Genomic DNA, 25,511 nt, shown 5'->3' on the forward strand with positions numbered 1-25,511 from the left:
ACCTAAAGAGGATAAAAATGACAGGCTCTGTCTGGCACTGCCTGCCAGGGGTTCCGAGGCCCCAGGGAAGTGAGAGGCTAAAGTACAAGGCCACAGCTGGGCAGTAGTGGCACACACCTTTAATCCCAACACTCAGGAGGCAGAGGCAGGCGGATCTCTGTGAGTTCGAGACCAGCCTGGTCTACAAGAGCTAGTTCCAGGACAGCCTCCAAAGCCTCAGAGAAACCCTGTCTCAAAAAAAAAAAAAAGTACAAGGGCATGTATATGCCAGTTCCACAGGGGCTCTAACACTGCCCACAGCCTCATGGACTACTCTCTCACAGCTCTGCCTGGCAAACTCCCCTGCAGGGAACCAAGGATAGCCATATTGCCCAAAGCCAAGGCTCTGGGTCTCAAAGCCACGATCGAATGCACTGTATCTGGCCTGGCAGGACCCACATTTGGAAAGGCCTTCCCCTTAACCTGATACAGAGTTGAGAGGCAGGTGAATCAGGACCTTCTGCAGAAGTACTGTGGGTGGAAATACTTCTTAGGCAATCTGTGAGGCATCTGGCTATCAAAAAACGGAAATAGCCAAGAAGGGCTTGACCCACTCTAAGAATGAGCAGGTATGCTTGCTCGGGCACATAGACACACATACCCACCACCACATGCACATGGAGGCTTGCGGCCAACTCAGGTGAAAGCTCTAGAGATCTCTGCCGGTTAAGTCTGGCTCTCCCACATGGCTTGCCCCATCCCCCAAACTAATGTGCAGACCTCATATTCATATTAGAACTGATTTGAAACACTCTTGGGAAGGGGCACTTGCCAGGGTTTTCAGGCAGCAGACACCGTCTCAGTCCCAAGAGGGACTGACTCTACAGAACTCCTAAGGGCTCCCTGGGGAAAGCGGGGAGAATCAAGGTCTCAGGAAGACGTAAACTGCTGCAGCTCTACCCACAGGATGAGGGAGCACTGTTTCCCAGGTTTTACATATACGCCAGTTACTATGCCACCGCGGGTTGTAGGCAGAACCATGTCTGCACCCAATGACAAATTCCCCAGTGCCTGTCTAGAGAGGATCCAACAAAGGCAAGATAACTGCCAGAGCCAAGGCTTTGGTATCCAACCCCAGGACCACTTGTCACTGAGGAATGTCTCTAGCGAGCAACATGTACAAGGGCTTGAGCTACACTGACTAAACAGGGCCAGGAATTAAAAAGAAGCATCTTTTAGCATCTTTGATAACACCACTTAAACCCTATTGATGAGGGCCAGTGTGTTTGTGTGTGGTGGTTATAGAAAGAGGCCCTCACATTAGTGTAGCTGGTGGACAAGTAACAGGACGTAACAGTTAAGCAGACGAAGGCAAGGCAAGTTGTCTCAAAATGAGGGGTCAGGGCTGGAGAGATGGTTCAGCGGTTAAGAGCACTGACTGTTCTTCCAGAGGTCCTGAGTTCAATTCCCAGCAACCACATGGTAGCTCACAACCGCCTTGAATGAGATCTGGTGCCGTCTGCCTGCATGCAAGCAGAGGACTGTATACATAATAAATGAATAAATAAAATCTTTAAAAAAAAGTGAGGGGTTGGTAACCTTGGACTTAACATTCCACTTCTAAGAATTTATCCTGCAGAGACAGTTGTCATAAAAGCATAAACACACAAAAGAAAGGGCCCTCATCACAACCTTCTCCTTCACAACCCCAAAGCAGAACCCTTCTAAATCAGCAGACACAGCGACCCAGGACAGGAGTGTCATCGTCATGTCCCCCACCCCACCCCGGCTGCTCTTAGAATGTGATAGAGCTGGACAGACAAAATGCAGAACAGAGCCCAATGTCATCAGCTGCCCGGGAATGAAGAGGCCCAGGGACATCTAGCAGTGGAGATAGGATCCTATTTTGGCTGTGTACAGAGTTTGAAGCAGGGTCCTTTGAACCCTCTCTCTGGCCATAGCTAGGCTGTGCTATTAGATGATTGTGTTCTAACTTAAGGTCTGAGTGATAGATAGATAGATAGATAGATAGATAGATAGATAGATAGATAGATAGACAGACAGATAGATAGCTCAGGGGTGGAATATGTGTGAGGTGTGTGCAAGCCCTGGGCTTCATCCTCGGCACTGCAAAACAAAACCTGGAAGAAAACTACAAGGACAAAGGGAAACTGATGGTAAAGATTTTGTGTCTCTGGTCCAGGCTGTATCATCATTATCACCTTCTTCTTCTTCTTCTTCTTCTTCTTCTTCTTCTTCTTCTTCTTCTTCTTCTTCTTCTTCTATTTTTCATCTCTTAATTATGTGTCTGTGGGGAGGTGTGTGTGTGTGTGTGTGTGTGTGTGTGGTTATGAGCTGTGTTGTTGGGAACCAAACTAAGAACAGTAAGTGCTCTTAACCAGAGAGTCATCCCACCAGCCTGTAACTTTAACTTTTGACAAGGTTTGGGGAGCAGCATCTTAGTAGGACTGGAATTCAGCAAATTCCTACAAAGAGAGCCACAGGCTCTGAACAAATCTTAACACACAGTCATGGTTCTCCTGGGACTATAGGAAGGGGCTGGTGGCTTTTCTTTCTTTCTTTTTTAAGGTTTATTTATCTATTATGTATAGAGTGTTCTGCCTGCATGTGTCCCTGCAGGCCAGAAGAGGGCACCAGATCTCATTGCAGATAGTTGTGAGCCACCATGTGGTCTCGAGAATTGAACTCAGGACCTCTGGAAGAACAGCCAGTACTCTTAACCTCTGAGCCATCTCTCCAGCCCAGCTGGTGGTTTTTCTAAAGGGCTGAAATGTTCACCATAGACAGAACAAACTGATCCCAGAACAGCCACCTGAGCTGTCTCCGCCCTTCCTCTACTCCTTTGTGGGATCCATCACCACACTTAGGCACCTTCTGGTGGCAGCCACTCATGTGACAGGCACTTTGTAGGTATGTAGCCCTGGGAAACCACTGAACAGTGCCAAGAATTTTGGACACTGACCCTAAAGATGGCTTGCCCGCTGGGCCCTACAAAAATGTCCCTGGCTAACAAGCCATTCAATACCCTCTACTGGGCCAGCTCAGCCCCCACCCCTCCAGGCCATGTGCCTTTTTCTAAAATGCTTTGTCAAAGGGAACACCTGTTTGTCCTGACAGAACTTTCCTCTCCCGTGGAAGAACCTTCTGTCAAGGTCATCCGTGACCTTCAATAGTAAAGTTTCACTCTTAGAGGACCTGCTGGCAAGGGTCCTCTCTCCTGGAAACGCCTTCTCCCATTGGCAACAGACACTGCTCTGCTGTGGCTGACCCCAGGGCTTCTTCATTTTCTCTGATCCTAGTTTGTTTTGGGTTTTTTTGGTTTGGTTTTATTTCACACACACACCCCACCCCCACCCCCTGAGACTGTTTCTCTGTTGTAGCCCTAGCTGCCCTAGAACTAGCTCTGTAGACCAGGCTGGCCTTGAACTCAAGAGGATCTGCTTGCCTCTGCCTCCTGGGATTAAAGGAGAGCACTACCACTACCTGGGCTCAATTAATTAAAATAAAAAAACAACAACAAAAAAACCCTAAAACCCAACTTATGAGTGTGTTAACCTGGATAGATGGATGGATGTACACCGCATGCACAATTGGTGCCCCTGGAGGCCAGCAGAGGGAGCCAGATCCCCCAGAACCGAAGTGGAGTTAACAACAATTGTGAGATGCCAGGCTTTGGTGTTTTGTTTTTGAAATAGGGTGTATCAAGTAGCTCAGGCTAACCTTGAACTCATGGCTCACCTGACTCAATTTTGTAAGTGAATGAATTAAAAATGCATGTAGAAACACGCCACTATGCCTGATTCCTCCCTCCCTTTTATGTTGGAGGGCTGAGTCTTTGTGGCTGGTACCTTACCTAGTGACTTAAATAGTCATAGGTCAAGATGTTTAAAAAAGAAAAGCTTTAGGGTTTTTTGTTTTGTTTTGTTTTGTTTTTTGAGGCAGGGTCTCATGTAGCTGAGAATCACCTCCCAAGTGCTGGGGTTACAGGCCTGCAGCATCCTGCCCAGTTTATATAATGCTGATGATCCTACCCATGGCTTTTGCAGGCTAGCCAAGCACTCTGCCAACAGTGCTACATTCCCAGACCCTAGGAAAAACTGTAGCCCTTTCTTGTGCCCCCAGCTTTTCTATTCAACTGCCAGCTAAAAGCCTTGACACCCTGAACCCAACAGCTAAGAGGTAGCTTGTGTGCCCCTAGTCTTACTCATCTCTACTCAAGACAGCTCTATTTTGTCCTTTCAGTCAGACTCAGAGGAGGTGGTGAGCCTGACCTCCTGTCTCTCCCTATCCCCCCACCCCTATCTTCTCAGCTGCAGAGGAAAGGCGGTGAGGGAATGGAGAAAAGGATGCAGACTTGAGAAAGAAACATTTTAAATTTTAGTAATTTTGAAGTTCCCATATATTTTAGTTTAAATGTCAAATCAATTTACTTTAATTGATTATTTAGAAGAAACGATATCAATGGGCTTAACTGTCACTGCATGCTGAAACAGCAAGCCACCTGCCCACCACGATTTGCCCACTGCTGCAACAGAGGCTGTTGTGGGGTAACCAACCACCTTCTGATTGGATTTGAAGTCTGCTCCAAAGGCAAGAATCCATACATGTGCACCATAGCAAACACATGCCCACATACAAACAAAACACAGTGCAAAGACACTCTTCTAGTGCTTCTCTGGGACTTCCTAAATGCAAGCACTGTTTGAAAGGGAACAGCTGAGTGGGTGGGAACCAGGAAAAGGGGCATTCTGGAATCCTGGCTATCATCAGTGTCTCAAATCTTAGCTTTCAACAAGCCTGTCACTCTACCCTTTACTGACCTCTGTCCAGAACTAGCCAGGAGGAACCTTACGCTCCCCAGACAGCCATAGGTGACGCCTCCACCAACCCCCAGCCATGGCCCTGTCTCACATGGAACAGGCTGAAAATTGGAGGCAAGGAGAGAATCTACCAGTGAGTCCCTCGGTAACTCCCTTTCCTTCCGGCTTTCCCCATCACATCTGGTTTTGTTTCGTTTGTTTTTTTTGAGCCAGAGTCTCAGGTAGCCCAGGCTAACCTTGAATTCACTATGCAGCTTATGATGACCTTGAACTCCTGACCCTCCTGTCTCACTTCCCCAATGCTGGGCTTATGTATGTGTGCACCATGCCCAGCTGTGGAATCTCTCTTTTCTGCCCAAAGTTCACACACCATCCCAGCTAACCCGGAAGGTTTTCTAGACTTTGTTGCTTCCTGCATGGCATCTGGGCTTTCAGCTCACCAGTATCAGGTGCTCCAAACCTTCACCCACATTTGAAAAGACGGTCTGCAGAGCCCTCGAATGCCAGAACCCCACCCTGAATGGCACTTATTTTAGCAAGCTGCCATGTCCTCCTCCCTCTCATTAAAAAAAAAAAAATTACAATCCACCAAAGACTATAAGGAAATGTGTTACTGGGTTCTGGGTGTCAAAGTCCATAGGGGCCCCCAGCAGCTCCAGCTACTTTTCTCCTGGGGAAAAAACAAGGCCCCAGATCACACAAGGGATCTTACTACCAGAGGTGGTGCCCTTAGTGGCCTCCTCACTAGGTCACTGAATACATCAAAATCCCAAGTTACCACAGCTGGCCCTGGGTGCCAACTTAGTGACTGAACACCATGGCCTTGAGGTGCTGGTCTGCACCTAAAGATGGCTGGACACTCTGATTTCCTGCTTGTAACCAGCTCCTTTTGCCTCCCTTTGCCCAGGCTTGATCAGGATTAAGCTGGCTATTAATAGTGCTGACCTCAGCCAGCAGGAGGAGCAGCCGCCCTTCCCAGCTCAAAGGGGTGGGAGAGGAGTCAGCCAGAGTCAGACAAGCACCTTGCCTTCAAGCCTGGGGAGACTGGGACGATTCACCCATCACCTTAGGCTCATCTCCCAGGCTAGACAAATGATCTGGCAGAAGCGTGGAGACCAAGAGGCTGTGGTTGCCCAGCAGACTGTACCTGCACCCACTGTGCTCAGTCATACTGGGTTCCCAAGGCTGCAAGACAATAGTGGGAGGCTGGGGAGATGGCACAGTTGGTCAAGTACTTGCTTTGCAAACAAAAGGTCTCAAGTTTGATCCCCAGACTCTATATAAAATAGTTATAATTAATTCTAATAATTAATAAAGAAAAAAGTGGGATTGCCTGAGCACTGAGAGGCAGGCCCAAACCACTGACCCACTAGAACCATGTGAGTGGGCAGGGCAGGGAGGGGCATGGCCACCCTTGTTCCCTGGAAAACAGACAAAAGAACCAGTCTACCCAACTGCCCAGAGTGTCATAGAAAGGCTATACCACAGGGTAACGGGGGCTCAGGAGCAAGCAGTGGTCTCACGTCAAGGTCTTCAATTCACAACCTTCCCACCTTGACCATTCAAACATTAGATACCACTTTATCCACAGCTCAGGTTGGGGCTGGCCTAGGGCAGACTGGTCAGTCACAATAAAAAGGGATGCTCAAGAAGCCCTTAATTCAATTCAATTAATTTTACACACATACTTCAATAATTTCATTTATTATTATTAAGTTTATTATTATTATTAGTGTGTGTGTGTGTGTGTGTGTGTGTGTGTGTGTGTGTGTGTGTGTGTGGTGGGGTCATGCCACAGTGCTCATATGGAGGCTGGAGGCCCAGATTTCATTTATTTTCACTATTGTGATTCAACATTTTCAATATTGTCTCATTATGGAACACAAGCTTCTCTGCAATTCCTGGGTTCCTAGGCTCAAGTAACCCTCTTAGCTTGGCCTCTCTTACAGGCACATGCCCCTGGGCCTGGTAATAAGTCTACAGTGACCACACAGTGCTCTACTGGGCAAACCAATAAAAGAGCACAGAAAAAAAGTCCAGTACTTGGAAGGGAGGGGCAGGAGTATTACCCACAAGTTCCAAGCTAGCCTGGGCTACACATCGAGCTTCAGGCCAACCAAGCCAACCTTGTTTTTAAAATAAACAAAACAAAACCTCCAGTTGGCACCCCTTTACCCCGTGTGTGTATGTGTGTTGGGGGGGGCAGTAATCATATTACAAATCTGACATTCTGAATCAAAAGAAAAAAAGAGACTATTCACTGAAAGGTATTGAACTAACTGGGCCAGTTATCACTCTGCAAGCCTTTATAAACCAATTAGAAAAATCACAAGTTTATTTTGTGTTTGTTTTTTTAGACACTGAGCCATCTCTTTGGCCCTTTGTGGTTTGTTTTTCTTTTTTGACACAGGGTCTCCATTTGTACTTCAGAGTGGCCTGAAACTTTGTAGCCTAGACTGGCCTGAAGTTCACTACAATCCTCCTGCCTACAAGCTTACTTTTAAATTCAAATATAACGAATACAGACTGACCCAAGGAGATGCAAACTTTAAAAACGACATATCAGTTTATTGCTGTGTTGTTCTAGCAGTGCTAGGGACCCAACCTAGTGAACTACCGAGGCTTTTCGATTTACCAGATTGGTACTCTTTTGGCATCAGTGGAAGAACTAGTCACTACTGACAGGAGTTTAAGTATCTCCTTCAGGAACATGACAGCATGTGCTAAAATGCACAATGTGCAAAAGACCTTGACTCCGTCCTTTCTTCCACTCCTAAGAAGTGACTTACTACTAAGGAAATACCCAGGGTATGCAAGGTGTATCCAGGAAGATCCATCCATTACTTATAACACAGAATTGCAGCAGCTAAAAGGGATGACTCAGACCTAAATTTATTGAAGGAGCTAGTGATTCATGGTATGCACAAAACAAACAAAAAGGTTATAAACACTACAGAAGCTGGGTGTGGTGGTGTATGCCTATAATTTTAGCACTCGGGAGGCTGGGGCAGGAGGATCACTAGTTCAAGACCACCCATGTCAAGACTACACAGTGAGACTGGCTCAAACAAGTAAACAGCAACGGCAGCAGCAAAAACCAGTGTAGGCTGCCACCAGTGTTAGTATTCAGCCGTCTGTACTGGCCTGCCCTCGGGAGCCTGAACAGGATAAGACCTCAGCTGCAGCCACTAAGAGCACTACCTGTGTAGGTTCACTATGTTCCCTTTTAAAAGGTGGGCCTTGCCCACCTCCCATCTTCCTCTCCCTCTCTTCTGTCACTCTTGTCCCCAGGGACTGGACTCTGTCCCGCCCTCTGCTCCTTCTCTCTCCTCTGCCAATAAATCTCCCATGTGAAAACAAACAAACAAACAAACAAAAAACAGTGTAGGCAGGCAGAGTGGTCACTATGCTTCACTGTATAGAAATGGCATTTGATACTAACTTCAACTATTTATCTTCTCACTTTTACAGTAAAAATGATGAGAATGCCACTTTCATGACGACCCGTGGAAAGCAAGGCAGTTTCTTTCTAATTAACTCAGGCAATATAACAAAGCCCAGCTCAAAACTAAGTAAATTGGGCTGGGTATGGTGGCACACTTCAGCCAAGGTGGCACAGGAAGACCCCGTCTCAAAAAAAAAAAAAAAAAAGAAAAAGAAAAAGAAAAAGAAAAAGAAAAACAAAAGGCTAGAGATCTGGCTCATGTAAAGATATACGGCTTGACTCAGAGGAATGAGTCCCATACATTTGTAAAACAGAGTTACCAGGCCAAAGGGTTCCTGTAATAGTAAACTTAAATGATCCCACCTACTTCCCCCCACACACACCCGGCAGTCCCTTCTCAGCAGGAGGTCAGTTTTACTCTCCCCAGCAGGTGTCGAGGTTGATAGTTATATTCATCCCCCTACATCTTGATTAAGGCTAAATATACAGTCGGTGCTCGATACACCAGTAATTCAATAGACAACACCAATGCAAATACTGCATCATAACTAAGTACATTGTTTTTTTTTTAACTTAATTTAATTTTCTTTTTTGAGATAAGGGTCTTACTATAAAGTCCTAGCTGACCTGGAACTCAGAGATCCTCCTGCCTCTACCTAAGTGATGGGATTAAAGGTGTGTGCCACTATGTCTGACTTAGATAATTTTTTTTAATCTTTTAAAATATTTATTTATTTATATTTATTGTTTGCGTGGGGGTGTTTTCTTTGCATGTATATGTACATGTGCTGGGTACATGCAGTGCCCTTGAACGTCAGAAGAGGGTGTCAGATCATCTGAACTGGGATGAAAGATGGGTATGAGCCTATCTGTGGGTCCTGGGATCCAAACCCAGGTCCTATGCAAAAGCAAGGGATCGTAACTGCTGAGCCATCTCTCCAGCACCAGGTTTTGTTTTGTTTTTTAAAGGTAAGAAACGACTAAGGAAAAAACAATGGAGTAAAGCAGAAAAAAAAGAGAGAGAAGTTGATATATGACAACCTCAAGGAAAAGAGAGAAAGTCATGTAGCCACCATGGCCAACTTGCCATGAAAACACAGAAGATGCTGAGAGGGTTCCTGGAGACAGCACAACACACAACACACAGGACACTACACAGACTGTAGGGCCAGGCCCACCTGGAGCCTGTCAGTGCCGGCTCTGTTTACATTTAGGTCCCAATCCAAAGGAAGTAAATTTCCATTTTGTTTGCACACACCTGACCAGGGGCCCTGTCCAGATCTGCCTGTTGGCGGGCAGGGTCTGTACATTCTACTCTCTCTCTAGCAGCTGAGAGGGGACACACGTGCACACATGAGGAGTTCCCTGCACTTTGAGCCAGATAAATCCCCACGAAGCAGATCAAGGCTTAATGTGCTGTGACTCTGGGAAGCCAATGGCAGGTTGGAGGGAACATGAAGAGAGAAAAAGGCAGCCTTTGTTGACCACAGCATGGGGAAGTGCAGTGACTGGGCTGGGGCTGATGGGAGCTGGCCACAATAATTCAAAATTGTTCACTAAGAACGCCATTTAAAGCAGACTTCTAGCTACTGTTATTAACCATGGATCCCACCCTGGGTATATTTTGTGTCTTGAGAGAGACCAGACTAGAGCTAATATATAATAATAACTATTAGGACAGCAAATTTAAATATGGTGACTTCATCTTTACCTCTTTAAAAATTATATTGGGTTGGTGACATGGCTCAGTGAGTTAAGGTCCCTGCGCTGAGTGTGATCTCTTGGCCACATGTTAAAAAAAAGAGCCAATTCCTGCAAGTTGTTCCTTGATTACACACACACACCCGCACACACCAGGGCAAATCTTGCCTGTGTATATACACATAATAAATAAATAAATAAATAAATAAATAAATGTAATGGAAAGTTGCTTTTAATTGTTTATTTTATGAAATATACTATCATAGTAGTACCTACACATATATAGTATTTGAAAGAACAGCGATGAAACTCTTTTGAAGGGGGGGTACAATAAAAAGTTAGGAAAAACCCCTGTAGAATAGCCCTGGAGTCTCAGTTCTTCAGGAGGCTGACTGCTTGGGAAGAACAACACCGTGGGGCCCCACTGCCAAAAAAGGAATAAGACGAGGGCTAGTGGGATGGCTTAGTGGATAAAGGCACTTGCTACCAAGCCTGATGACCTGAGTTCAATCCCCGGCATGGGGTCCAATGGTGGGAAGAAAGGACCCACTTAAGCAAGTTGTCCTCTGACCACTCACCTGTGCAGCAGTATGTGTACACACTATCTGTCTATCTAAGCAAATAAATAAGTTTTAATTAAAAGAAATAAAAGCCCCACAACGATGGCCACACCTCAGTTGCCCCTTTGTAGATGTAGATAGTAGATGCCCACATGGTGTCACCATCACAGCGTCAGGGTGACCTTCTCTCCAGAAGTCTGTTAGTCCCACAGTCATGTTACTGAGAAGGATCCCACAAAGTGCCACTAAGTCTCCTACTATAGACCTTGATCTTGAATTTCACTAGAGAAGCCACATCCAGGGTCATTATGCAAGGAGACGATTGGCTGTGCCTTGCTGCAAACAGCCGGCTAACCTCTGTACCCAGGGGCGGAGCTGCTGACAAAGGGAAGACAGGGACCCTAACTGCTCTGCCACCCCAGGGACATGATCATGCGGTTGATTTTGCATTCCATTGGTAATCTCTAGGTTTTTGAATCTTTTTTTATTATGGGAAATATTAAACGCACACAAAAGTAGAGGTAATAGCATAATCGCAGCCTCACCTACTTTAAATACTTCACGACTCCTGGCCAATCTTGCTTCCTCTTTACTCCCACTCACTTGACTGGCCTTTTTTTTTTTTTTTTTAAGTAAAGCCCAGGCTTTATCTGTAAACATCTATAAGATTATACCTGCAGCTATCTAATATTTCAATTTTATCTCAAGAGGACTTTTTTGGAGACAGAGTTTTGCTCAGGCTGACCTCAAACTTGCTATCTTTGTGATAAAGACTATGTCCCACCCCTCCCCAAATAAGGCAAACTGGGAAGGAAAGGGATTCCTTGGCTTACATAACTAACCTGAGGCATAGTCCATTGAGGAAAGTCAAGCTAGGAACTCAGGGCAGTAACCTGAAGTTAGAACTGTGGTGGAAGCTATTGGCTTGCTCTTCATGGCTTGATCAGTTTACTGTCTTATACACCCAGGACCACGTGCCCAGGGATGGCACCACCCACAAGGGACTAGGTCCATTAATCAAGGAAATATTCCAAAGGCTTGCCTGTGGGCCAATCAGATGGAGGCATTATCTCAACTAAGTTCCCTTTCCTCAGATGACTCTAGCATGAGTCAAGCTGACAAAAAATAACCAGTATTTGTACAAATGGACTTTTTCTTTTTTGAGACATAGTTTCATTTGGCCAGGCAGACCTCAAATTCACTATGTGGCTGAGGATAACTTGAAATTTCTGATCCTCTTGCCTCTACCTCTCAAGCACTAGGATGACAGGCATGCACCACCACCACACTCAGTTTATGGAATGCTGGGGCTTCAGGTATGCAAAGCAAGCACTCTACCAACTAAACAACATTTCCAACCCCCAAATATCCTGTTAGCAGTAAAAATATTACCATATGTGTGCATGCATATATATATATATATGTATATATATATATATATATTACAGTTAGTTGATGTTATCTTGGAAAGGTAGGCATATATATTTATGTTTTTGAGACAAGGTCTCACTACATAGCCCTGGCTGTCCTGGAACTCGCTCTGTAGACCAGGCTGGCCTCAAACTCACAGAGATCCAGCTGCCTCTGCCTCCCGAGTGCTGGGATTAGAGGCATGCGCCACCACTCTTGGATGAGGATATATATATATATATATATATATATATATATATATATATATATATAATCAATCTGGGCTCTTCAACTGTGCCATCCCCTTTGGTGTCATATGGAAACTCTTGTGGCTATATCTCCATGTATTTGAGATAGGCATCCAAGGATAGGTTCTTCTTTAAAAGTTTCTGAAATTATCTAATATAGATTCGTTCAGATCTAAGGTGTCTTGGTGGGATGGTTAGAGACAGTTAGGACTCATGAGGCAGCAGGGACTAAAACTTAGAACTTACTCCACTGGCTGCAATGGATGGAAATGTCTCACAGTGTGAGTATGTCCAGCCCAGATGCTGATCTAGCTGACAATCTGGTGTCTCTCCAAAGAGAGGGCAGGAGCCATGTAGCCTGGAGGTCCCAGGGATTCTGGTAGTACACCAGCACTGCCAGTCTCCCCTTGGGCTTGTCCTCTTCCAGCAAACTGCTTATCCCTTCCAACCGGTGCTCCTGTTTCGGGAGCCCCCTTGGCTTTCTCTAGTGGAACCACAAAGGCAGAAGCAGGGCGTGGCTGGCCTCCTCTTCCAGAGTTTCCCAGCCACAAAGATCCCTTTCTCCATCAGGCCTTTGCTCAAAGTCCTGGGAGGTTCCTATGCTTCAAACCTGTGGGCAGTTAGCCAGTAATTTACTGCCATATCTATTGAAAAGTCAGACCATAGTCAATGAGCACACATGTGCATGTTAGCCATAAATATTTGATAGGAAGTTCTGCTAGAGGCCTTGCTGAAATCCAAGCACATTCTAGCCTGCAAGTGGTTTTCCACTTGGTGAGCCTAGTAATTCTACCCCATTACACATTAATGAAAAGAAAGTTAGCAGTTTTTCCCCTTGGTGAGCCCCAGTTGGTTCCTGGTAGTTACATGCCATTTCCAAATTGTTTACAAACTATTAAAATTATTCTAGATCTTGATAGTCAATCCTGAAGAGGGAGAAAAGCTACAGCAATCACAGAGGTGATGTAAGAAGCCGATACTGAGGCGGGAGGGGGGGGGGATATGACAAGAGGATTCTCTGATATGTTTAAACTTGCTCACCTAAAGTGAGATATTAATTACAAGAGGGGGAAAGACTTAATTATTAAACAATTATTTTTCCTGTTATTAAAAAAGCTGATGGCATCTTATAATAGCAGGAAAAACAATTATAGCTCCATCTCTCATGAACATAGGTGCCAACATTCCCAGTAAAGACATTAGCAGATTACATTTAGTGATGTTAATGGGGGTAATAAATCATGAGCAAGACAGGTTGACTCCAGTCGTGCAACGTTTTAATCAACATGGGGGGAAATCAGTATATTTCAGAACAAAAGGGGTTAATCATTCAATAATATCAGGTGAAGGGGACTGCCATGCAAACCTAGAAGCCTGGCTCCACAGTTGTCCACTAACCTACGTGTGTGTGTGTGTGTGTGTGTGTGTGTGTGTGTGTGTGTGTGTGTACATGCATGCACATTTAACTGCTAAGGGGAGAATTTCACCAATAAAGGAGGCCTATAAAAATTAAAGGAAGCAGTATTACATGTGAATCATGTTTATTATTTCATTCATCCTCATTCCCACCCTCATGCTAAGGGAGCTGGTGGCCGGCATGCCAGGCGAGTACTGCACTACCCAGCTAGCGACTCCCCAGCTGTTGTGACCTGAATAGGTATGGCCCCATAGACTCATGTGTTTGAATGCCTGGCCATAGGGAGAGGCACTATTAGGAGGTATAACCTTGTTGGAGTGGGTGTAGCCTTGTTGGAGGAAGTGTGTCACTGTGGAGGCGGGCTTTGAGGTCTCCTATGCTCAAGCCACGTCCAGTGAGACAGTTCACTTCCGGCTGCCTGCAGATCAAGATGTAGCACTCTCAGCTCCTTCCTCAGCACCATGTCTGCCTGCACGCCACCATGTCCCACCATGATGATAATGGGCTAGACCTCTGAAACTGTAAGCCACCCCAAATAAATATTTTCCTTTATAAGAGTTGCCATGGGGGCTGGAGAGATGGCTCAGTGGTTAAGAGCACTGACTCTTCTTCTAGAGGTCCTGAGTTCAATTCTCAGCAACCACATGGTGGCTCACAACCACCTTGAATGAGATCTGGTGCCCTCTGCTGGCCTGCAGGCAGAAGACTGTATACATAATAAATAAATAAAAAATAATATATAATATATATATATATATATATATATATATATTTACCATGGTCATGGTGCCTCTTCACAGCAACAGAAACTCTAAGACACCAGACCTTGATGATGAGTTTTGAAAACTTCCCCTAAACCAAGAATGAGGTGAGGATGCCATGACCCATGATGTCCCAACCTCTGAAATAAGACAAAAACAAGATGGAGAATGTAAAAGGTTGGGCAATGAACAAATAAAACTGCCATCACTCACAGATGATATAACTGCATAAAATCCAAAAGAATATATATAATAAGTATTATTAGACTGAGTTTATAGCAAGGTCAACAATAAAAGTTAATTCTATTTCTCTATACTAGTATATATGATAAAAGAGCATATCCGGTGTTTAACCCTGGTTCTTCCCATGGGGCTTCAAAAGCCCGAAAGTCTTTGCTACACTAAGGAGGCAACTCGGATACGCTACCAGATAGCTTTAGGCATTGGTCACCAGAAGACCAATAACCGCAATACAAGCTTGGGGCTTTGCACTGCTGGGCTACTGGATGGGGGAACTGGGAGACTGAGTTCAGTTCTGAGGGCAATGACTTTAATCAATTATGCCTACATAAGGAAGCCCTGGCGCAAGCTGGGGGGAGGGTGGGGCTTCCTGGCTGGTGATCACACTTTTGTCCTAAGAGGGAAGGTGCCTAGACTCCACAGGCTCAAACCTTGAAACTCCAGCTCTCCCAGAACTTGGTAATATGCACCCTTCAACATGACACTGCAATCCTGCAAGATGCACTTCCCCATTTTGAACTGTTCCAGTGAATTAACAGGCCTGGGAAAGCCTTCTCTAGCATGTTATATGCGCAGTAGAGCATTTGTCATGCCTATATGAGACTCTATGTCCAATCTCCAGTCCCTAGCACCAAAAAATAAAATTAGTAAACCTGAGGGGGGGTCTGTGGGAAACTCAAAACTTAAAACAAGTTGGTCACAAGTGTACAAGGGAATAAGGATTCCACCTGAGACTGACATCTGTAGGTATGCTACATTTCCAAACAAAATAAAATTCCCAAGTGAAAAGGTAAGGATAGCCAGGGTGTCCTTAAAAAACAAAGGGTTCACTATTACCAGATACCAACTTATTTTAAAGCTATTGCATTATGTCAAGGTAGTACTGGAACAAGGAATAATAAACAGACCAAGGAACTACAGGCCCCAGAGACAGCCTGATACATAAGTCACAAGTTAGTAAGAAAGCTGGTATTTTTTTGTTGTTGGTTTTTTGAAACAAGGTTTCTCTGTGTAACAGCTCTGGCTGTCCTGGAACTCCGTCCATAGACCAGGCTGGCCTCGAAATCACAGAGATCCACCTGCCTCTGCCTCCCGAGTGCTGGGATTAAAGGCATGTGCCAGACAAAAAGGAGTCTTTTCATTCAGTAGTTAATACTAGAGTATGTGGGCAACTATATGGGGTTTCTTGTCTCTCTCTCTCTCTCTCTCTCTCTCTCTCTCTCTCTCTCTCTCTCTCTCTCTCTCTTTTTTAAAGTGGCACACACCTAATCCTAGCACTTGGGAGGCAGTTCAAACCTAACTTGTTCAACATAGTAAATTCTAGGGCTACATAGAAAGACACTGTCAAAAAAAAAAAAAAGAAAAAAAAAAGAAAAAAGAAAAGAAAGGAAAAATCGGGGCTGGAGAGATGGCTCAGAGGTTAAGGGCACTGACTGCTCTTCCGGAGGTCCTGAGTTCAATTCCCAGAAACCACATGGTGGCTCACAGCCATCCGTTATGAGATCTGGTGCCCTCTTCTGGTGTGCAGATATACATGGAAGCAGAATGTTGTATACATAATAAATAAATAAAATCTTTTTAAAAAAAGAAGAAAGGAAAAAATGAGATATTTTGTATGCATGCATATAATTTTTCAAGAATAGCTCAATAAAATAAAAACTTTAAAAATAATAATAAAGATTGAACTGCCCAGAGTACAACAAAGATAAATTCCAGAAGGGTTACAGATCTAAAAGAGAAGACAAACTCTAGATTCTAGAAGACAGCATAGACAAACTTCCTGACTTGTTCACAGGCAATGAATTTTAATGAATAGCAAAAGCTTTACTTAACCGAAGGAAAAGGCTGATTAACTGAATCACTGCACCAGAATGAAGAAGGACCAAGCAGTTGGGGAAGTAGCTTGGTGTTAAAGCACCTGCCCAGCATGCATGGGGCCCCAGGTTCAAACCACATCTGTGCACACAGGCATGCGTATACAAGATGCTCAAGTCATCAAAGTCTTGAAAAGCAGGAGAGGGACTGAGTGGGGAATGGGCAGATACCATTCTGGAAAATGAGCTGAACAGCTCTATTGTACAACATGGTGACTGCATTTACAAACAATGTGAGACAAAGTGTTCTCACCACACACACACACACACACACACTCACACACAGCTAATTACACAAGGGAATCCATACATTAGTTAGCTTGATGCAGTCATTCTACGATGTGTACCCATATCAGAATGTGTTAAAATGGGCACGATGGCACACACCTATAATCCTAGCACTTGGGCAAACAGAGGCAGGATTATCAGTTGAGGGCCAGCCAAAGTCACTTAGTGAAACTCTGCCTGAAAAAAACAAAACAAAACAAAACAAGCAAACAAACAAACAAAAAAACGGGGTGGGGGGAATCCAGGCATGGTGGCCCACACCTTTAATGCCAGCAGCACTCAGGTGGCAGAGGCAGATGGATCCAGCCTGAACTACATAAACCATGAGTCTGGAGAACAGAGTTCAATTCCTAGAACCCACAAGGTGAAAGTTGAGAACCTACCCCTGGAAGTGGCCTTCTGACCTCCACATTGATGCTAAAGCCCAAGCAGGCCTTAAACTTGTAATCCTCCTGCCTCAGCCTCCCTAATGGCTGACAGTCCTAGATCCATCTTTCCCTTCCCCGACTCTCACCTTTCCCACCACACCCCCTCTCTCCTAGTCTTTTTCTAAATAGCTACCTGAAGTGACACAGCACAATGCTTAACAGTGTGGCTTCGAGCACCAACAGCATTGGGATGTCACCTAGTTGCTAAGCCACCGAGGGAAGACGACTCAGCCTCTCTGAGTCTCAGCACCCATCTAGGAATTAAATAAGTATTCTATAAATGTCAACTATTCAGATATTTTCGTCTTTAAGCTCTCTGTTTGCCCCCTCTTTTATTTTATTTATTGTTAGCCACATGGTATCCATTTATTGGGGGTGTGTGATTGTATCACAGTACATATATGGAGGTTAAACAACAGACTGAGGGAGTCAGTTCTCTTCTTATATCATGTGATCAAACACAGGTCATCACGCTTGACAGCAAGTACCTTTACCTAAATGACCAGTGGCCACCTTGCTGGCCCTTCTCTCTTTTAGAAGGCAGCCACTTCTCAAAGGACTGGGCCAAAAGCCATCACCTGCTTATACCATAGTTCCCAGGCAGCAGCACTTGCATTCTTCCTTATCCTTCTTGCTTGGATACTTCTAAGAAAAGTATTCTGTTTTAGTTTGCTTGTCTATTTTCTGAGACAGGGTCTCTCCATCTAGGCCAAGCTAGCCTTGAACTCACGATCCTCTTATCTCTGCCTCCCAAAGTGCTATTGGGATTACAGGTGTGTGGCTCCATAAGAAAACATTTTGAGCCAAGCACGGTGATTCATGCCTATGGTTCCAGCAACCAGATCTCCGAGGCAGGAAGACTGCCATGAATTTATCTGGTTTACACATGAGTTTCAGGACAGCCTGGGTTACATCATCTGAAAATTTTTTTTCACAGACACATATGTATTCTTTCTCCGTGTCTGGAGCCTCCCACCGTCTGTCTCCCTGTCCTCTTTGATTCTCCTCTTGTCCACCAGCATGGCCTCTTCCTCCCCATCCTGAAATGAAAACACCCAAGTGCAGCTGTGACTGACATGCAAAGCCATATTCCTCCTGCCTGACTAGCCTGACATTATGCCCTTGGAGTTGGGAAATGGATGTATCAGCAATTAAGATGGTATTCAACATCTTCCAATTAGCAGGAAAAAATAATGCTAGGAATAAGCTCCGTGACAGAACACTCGCCTAGCATGCTGAAGGCCCTGAGTCTGATCTCCAGCACCATAAAGGGAAGGGTTGGTGATAGAGAGGAAAGGCAAGATGGCCCAGAGGGTACCAGTACCTGCCAGCAAGTCTGACTACCTGAGTTCCATCCCTGGGGATCCACGTAGTGGAAAGAGAGAAACAATCCCCAGAAGTTGTCCTTTGACCAACCCCCCCACACACAATGGCACACACAGATGCCAAGTGCACACACAAACACACATGTGTACACATGCATACAATGTTTATTTTTAAAGAGAATATCCTCAGTATTCAGTCCTTGCCCAGTACTACTTTCTTTAAGCTTATTCTGAGAGCCTCACAAATAAGATAACATCTCACTTTTTGCATATGGCTATATAATAGGCTTTTTAAAAACTGAGTAACTGTTTTTTTGTTTTGTTTTGTTTTTACAGAAACTAAGTTCTTTTTTATTTATTTTTAACTGGAGAGGAGGGCTATGCTTATGAGTGTGGTGGGCAACAGACCCTGGAACTGGCATTACAGGTGACTATGAACGACAGACCTGAGTGCTGGGAACCTATTTTGGGTCCTCTGGAAGAGCTATAATTGCTCTTAATCACTAAGCCATCTCTACAGCCCTATAGTGGGCTTTTTGTTGAGCTCAGTGCATTTATAACTTAAAAAAAAAAAAAAAGATACCATGCTGAACAGTGAGAGGACTGCCGGTGTACAAGAGCTACTGAGGTCACCAGCTGAGGTCACCAGCTGCTGTCAGTGCCAACTGGGGCACATTTCAGACAACAGGAACAGGAACAGTTAACACAGCTCGTGTTTACTATGCAATGACATAGTACTGGGCACAGAGCAAAATGCCTTGCATGCCTGGCCTCCTTCAGTCCTCACATCAGCCCGGAGGTGGACACAGTCATCAGCACGGATGGGCAGAGTCATAGTTACCAAGGAAATTTTTTTGAGTTCAAGAACCAAGTCACCATTCTAAACATTTCACAAAATAAACTGGCTGTATACGCACTTACTTATCTTTCAAACTTACTTTTAACTCTTGGGAAAGCTTGATGAGAAAGACTTAAGCTGAGAATAGGTCTCCAGGTTATAGTTCATGTGTATACAAGCGCGTGAGCCTGCAAGTACCAGGGTGTGGCCCTGCCTGTACACGTGGTGAGGGGTGTGTGTGGTGGTGGGGGGTGTTCACATCTATGCAAATGCAAATCTGGGGTAGGGGCATGCGAGTGGCCATGTGAATGAGCCTCCCTGCCTATGTGGGGTCACCTGTGTAGATCCTCTTTCCAAGGAGGCTCCAGGCTGCCTGCCGGCTAGAGAGTAGGCATTCCAGAGAGCCCAAGGAACCAGTCTTTCTAGAACCCTGCCCAGGTCACAGCAAATCAGGCCTGCAGCAGGGAGGCCATTCTGATGGCAAGCTCTGGGGAATGCTCCAATGCTACTACGTTTAACCCCTCGGCCAAACAGGCTGGCACTGCATATCTGGCCTCTAGGCTCACCTTTCCTGCAGAGCCATGTGGGGCAAAACAGGAATGAGAGTGCAAGATAATAGTAAGTCATTTCTTACCCAAGAAGAACTGATCTAAGCTGTTCCAAAAAGCAGGGCATAAAACTGTGTAGACAATGATTTTAATGTCAAAGTACCTATGGGCAGCTCCTGGCAGAGCACGTGGCTGGAAAATAAAAATGGTTTTTGTTTTGCTTTGTTTTACTTTAAACAGGGTCTCATTATGCAGCTCTGGTGGGACTGAAACTCAAGAGATCTGCCAACCTCTGTCTTCTTTGTTGCCGGGATTACAGACCTGTGTTACCATGAACATGGTTTTGATACTGCTATTTGTTGCAAGAATTTTTAAAATATAAAACAGTGGAGGTTAAGTCTCAATCTCCCTCCTCCCCTTCCTGCCCCCACCTCCTGCTGGGACTCTCTGGCAGCCCTAGGCTTAAACTCACAATCTTCCTGCTCAGCTTACAGACTTGAATGCTAAGGACTTCAGGTGTGCACCATTACACCCAAGTATGAAAATGAATGTCTCAAAAAGTTGTCACAGCACATCAGAATATTCAAAGTAATTCCTTCTTGGTCACAGGGTTTGGCTTAGATTTTTGTTGTCTTTTCTGAAGTTCTGGCAATGAGATGTGTGTCTTTTATGGCAATGAAAAAAATAATGATCAGCAATAAAAATAAAAGAAAATGCCAAATTAATAAAACAGGAATATTAATAAGGAATCCAGACTTCAGAAGTCCCTCACACAGCCTCCAAGTTTCTTGCAACAGGATACCTTGACATGCTCATCTGTGAGGATAGGGGTAACTACTGTCCAAGATAAGTGAGGAAGACTGGCCCAATGACGCAGCACTTGAGAGCAGCTGTGACCCACGCAGATGTGCTAGGATCAAGGCTGGATGACATGGCAGCAGAGCCTGGGGTCATGGTGGGTACTTGAGCCTGGATAACCCTTACATCCTCAGAGTAAGTTCCCTCCAGAAATTCAAAGTGTCCTTAAGCCCATAAGAAATGTTAAGAGGGAGCCAGTCTGAGGGCAAGCAAGGACAGGCCGTCCCTTCTCATGAGCTAGACAAAGGAACCAGGAGGCCCTGTCAAAGACAGGCACTGAGACAGTGACATAGGAGCCTGGCCCACCCTCCTCCTATACAGAGTTCCCTGGCTGTGCAGCCTTTTAGTAACCAACATTCCATTCAGTGAAGGCTAAAGACACTCCTAAGGAGACTCAAACTGGCACAACAGCTTCCTTCTGTTCCAAGGTGCCCATGTTGTTTGGTGTGCTGGGCTTGTCTAGAGGATGGTACTAGGTACTAGGATGGGCAGCAGTACACGGACAAAGCAGTGACCTGCACTCCAAAGGCCCACCAAAGAGCTGAAAAGCAGTGACAACAGGCGCAAGTACTTTTGCCCAAAGCTGGCTCAAAAGATCAATGAGGTCACTTCCTGTCTGACAGTCTTCGTCTAAGTCCTGGCACCTGTGAAGAGCCCACTGAAAGGTCGTCTCGCTTTATTGCTTCTCCAGACTTAAAGCAGCAAGACAGCCTCCTCAAGGAGGCCCCTCCTTTCATTCACTGCCCCCGTAGGACACTATTCTGTGATCTTGTGCTCTCAGTATTCATCTGTTTGCAGGTTCAACTTTGCTCAGTGATCCTTATCCTGACCTGTGCTGTTAGGAAAACATTAGAGCTGGACGCTCTTAATTAAAAAAAAATATAAGACTTTTGCAAAGTCAATGCTGGTATGCTAAAAAGCTCTTATTAGGGCCTAGACACAGCCAGCACCCTCTGGCACACCCATCAAGGGTTTTAAGAGAGGTTTATGAACAGTAGATCCCTGAGATCTCCAAGCCCTGGCTCCTTGGAGGGAACCAGTCTGCAGGTGGCACAGTGCCAGCCTGCTCCACGGAGCTCTGCTCCCTGCCCACAGCACGGTACCAAAAAGAAAGGAGGCAGCAGCCTGGCTGGCAAAGGGCTTTGTCAGCTGCCCACACTTGGGACGGATGCCCCATGCCCAGAGTGCCATCCATAAACAGGCAGCAACTGTCACTCTCAGATACAGCCCCTCAAGATCAAATCACTGACTGACGAGGAGTTGATGGACATCAGGTGTACAACTGCCACTGCACTGTCTCTAAGCCCCCTGGGGCTTAGATGTCCCATCCAACAGTCTGTGCTTTCCAACCTTCTCGCTGCCGCTCCCAGTACCATCCTTGACACCTTCTCACCTTCTTCGTGCTCTTGGCAGTGACAATGTCGGTCCTGGCCCTGCCCTTCCTCCTGAACCCCACATGAACACTTTCACCTACACAGGTGGCTACCCAATTTACACAGTAGTGTGGGCCAGGTCTGGCCACAGAAGCACCATCTGAGACAACGTCCAAAAGGCTGACTTGTTAGGCCTGGTGACTCCTGCCTATGATCCCAGCACCTAGAAGGCTGAGGCAGAAGGATTATTGTGAGTTCAAAGCCAGTAGTAGCCACCCTGGGCTACAAATGTGAGACACTGTCTCAAGAAAACAAAAACCAGTCCAGTGAGATGACTCCCAGGGTAAAAACACTTGTTTGGTTCCTGGAAGCCATTGGCAGAACAAAAGAACTGACTCCTAAAAGTTAGCGCATCACACACACACACACACACACACACACACACACACACACACACACACACACACACACACGAAATAACTTTTAAAAAGAAATGCAGAAATGCTGTCAAAAGTCTGGATGGCTTGTTTTTATTTCCTTTTGCTCCATTCTCGTCCAACTGATTGCCCCTTCTCCTTTCCCTACCATAGGTAAATCACATTAGCCATCCAAAATCACAAGCAAGACACCTCCTCGAACATTCCAACACTCATCCCACTCAGCCTTGTCCCCTCCTGCCCTATCTCTGCATTTGCACAACCAAGCCTTGATCGAATGTCTGTCTCCCTGGCAGACTGTGAGCCCTGTGAATAGACAGCTTTTACACATCTCTGACTCCCAACAGCCAGCACTGTGTCTGACACACAGGCTGCAAAAAGTTTATTAAAAAAATGCATAAACAAGTTGGTATTGGGGGTAAGGGGTGTGTCAGATGACAGGAATCAAGAGTGAGTGAATGCAAAACTCATGCAGTGTTTTGTTTTTGTTTTTTTTTTTCCTTGACTTTACAGTTATTCTGGGAATATAGTTAAGTAGATGGGAAAATCTGACGTGGCACAGACGGAAATGTGGGAGGGATTTTTTTTTTTTTAATGAAAATATTTCTAGCTTGCTTTCTCCTCTAAATTACACCCCACAAACTTGCTGAGAGGAGTACTAACAGGTTCAAGGTCACCTCATAGTTCAGTGACCAAGCTGGCTAGAACATAACCCCAGCCTTGGCTGGGTGGAGTTCATGTCCTTCGATATACAGTGGTCTAGGGGGTGATAGGGTGGGTGGGGAAAGATAAGATGGTTAAAGATGAGCTAAATGCCTGGGAGGGGCAGGACTACCCCCAGGAAGGGGCACAGCAAAAGCTGGAAGATGAGCTCAAGGTGTGTGGGGGGTATCATTCATGACTGTCTTGGCGCTTGCAAAAGCATCTAAGTGGACGTGAAATGTACATTGGGCTAGCTTTCACTGGGTACTCTTGTTTCAGGATTCCAAGCTGTGACAAACCCACTCCCAACACCCAGTACTGCAAACAGTTCTAGGCGAGGTTCCAGTAGAAGGGCCAAGGTTCAAACTACATGAATCTGGGTGGCCTTGATTAACTGGCATATCTTCATGCCACAGAGAGTCTTACTCCTGAGGTCCCTAAAGCACCTTCAGCCTGTCCTAAATGTGGCTGGAAGGTTGATAAGCATCTAATGTTAACTGTCTTGAGGTAGGAAGCAGACAGAATTCTTTGCCTTAATCCTAGGGGAGTTCAGCTCCCCACACCCTGCTGAGCAGGGGCATTTCATGACTCATCTTAATGAGGAGGCTGTGTAAAACCTCCCATGGCCAAAGATGGCTTACCAGCAGGCAAAAGGGAGACAACTGGCAATGGGACTCAAGCATCACACCCAGAGCCCCAAACTGTCATGCCTGGGATCAAGACATTATCATAGGAACCCCCTGGCTTTTCCTGGTACAGATGAAGGTGCCACAGCACTCCATCCAAAATTCTAAAACTTCTGGAAAAGGAACAACCGTCTCCCAAATCCAACAAGTCATTCATTCACTAGGTAATGATTTATTTAGGCCTTACTATGTGCCAAGGGCCATTCCAGAGCTATCGATACAATCATCAGGGCAGAGAGCCTGCCCTTTGGAATCTTATATTGTACTGGGTGGAGACAGACAACACAGCAAACCACTGAGCACCAGAGCTGGCAGTGAGATGCGCTATGAGGAAAGGAAAAAGTAGCACAAGGTGGAGGATTGGGAAGGCAGATGGGATGTGGGGGCTACAGGCCTAAACGGGGCACCAGCAAGGTCTCACGGAGGTGGTGCTGAAGAGGCAAGATGGGGAAAGGGAGCCTCTCTAGCTCTCTTGGAGAATAGCCCTGGAGTGGGAGTGTCCAGGTGTGTTCAAGAACAGGAAAGCCTGAGAAACCTGGCAGACAATCATCCATTCATTTGTTCAATTAACGCTCGCTGAGGCCCCATCTGTGTTTTCAGTGATGAAAACCAATAAGGCAGAGTCGGTCCCACACTCAACGAATTTACAAAGCTGGGGAGTGGAGATGAAAGAACCTGGTCCAGGCTTAGCGACACACACCTACAATCCTAGCACTTGAGAGGCAAGTCCAACCTTAGCTACAAAGCAAGACCCCGACTCAAAACAGAAACCTAAACAGACAGACAGAAAATTACAGCTAGGCAGAAGGCTTCCAGCAGAGTTGGGTCCAGTGCCTTCACACAATTTGGAGGTGAAAGATCCAGCAAAGACCCTAAAATATGTCACTCTGTCTGGCATAACACTGGTGGTGCTGAAGTGATCGCTTGTTCCTTCTTAATAACAAAAGCAAAAAGCCTTCCAGACGCTACACTTGGAAGGAAACGCTTATATTCTAAGTGCACACTCGGTTTGTTTGCCACATCACAGGCAGCCTCAGGCTAGCAGTAGGGACCAGATGGAAAGACCAAGGAGAGGCCACACAGTGGGAGGTACGGACATGACAAGGCACCTCTGTGGTAATGTATGAACTAAGACTGGTCTCCTAAGGCCAGGAAGGCGCCACACAAGGCCCAGGGTCTGTTCACAAGGGGTGGCCACCCCATCACACTGACATCTCCAGTGTCCTGATACACAGGGTAGAGTGCACCTGCCTCTCTGTGAACTGCTTGGGATCCATACTCCGGAAAGTCCTGGATCAAAGTGGGGGGGGGGGGGACCAGAAGAGCTCTGGTCAAAGAGATGCCAGCTTCTTTTTTTTTTTTTCTAGCTCACTTCTTCACAGGATAGAGTAGCATCCAAAAATGCCCTGTCCAGACCCAGCATGCTCCCACAGAACAGAGCAGCCCTGCTGATCAGGAGCTGGACACCAAATTAAGCAAATCCATACTAGTTGCATCCAGATCTGACCACACTGATTGAGAGGTACTGGTGGGTATATACGCTACCAGTAAC

The 25,511-nt window shown here is 45.6% G+C and overlaps 1 protein-coding gene across 1 annotated transcript in view; it reads right to left on the minus strand.

Annotated features, from left to right (window-relative positions):
• Cnnm4 (cyclin and CBS domain divalent metal cation transport mediator 4) overlaps window positions 1-25,511 on the minus strand; it is a 40,497-nt gene that overhangs the window by 11,517 nt on the left and 3,469 nt on the right. The gene's annotated exons all lie outside the window — the stretch shown is intronic.

This window comes from Cricetulus griseus (assembly GCF_003668045.3).
Source record: "Cricetulus griseus strain 17A/GY chromosome 1 unlocalized genomic scaffold, alternate assembly CriGri-PICRH-1.0 chr1_1, whole genome shotgun sequence".
In the NCBI taxonomy this organism is placed as follows: domain Eukaryota; kingdom Metazoa; phylum Chordata; class Mammalia; order Rodentia; family Cricetidae; genus Cricetulus; species Cricetulus griseus.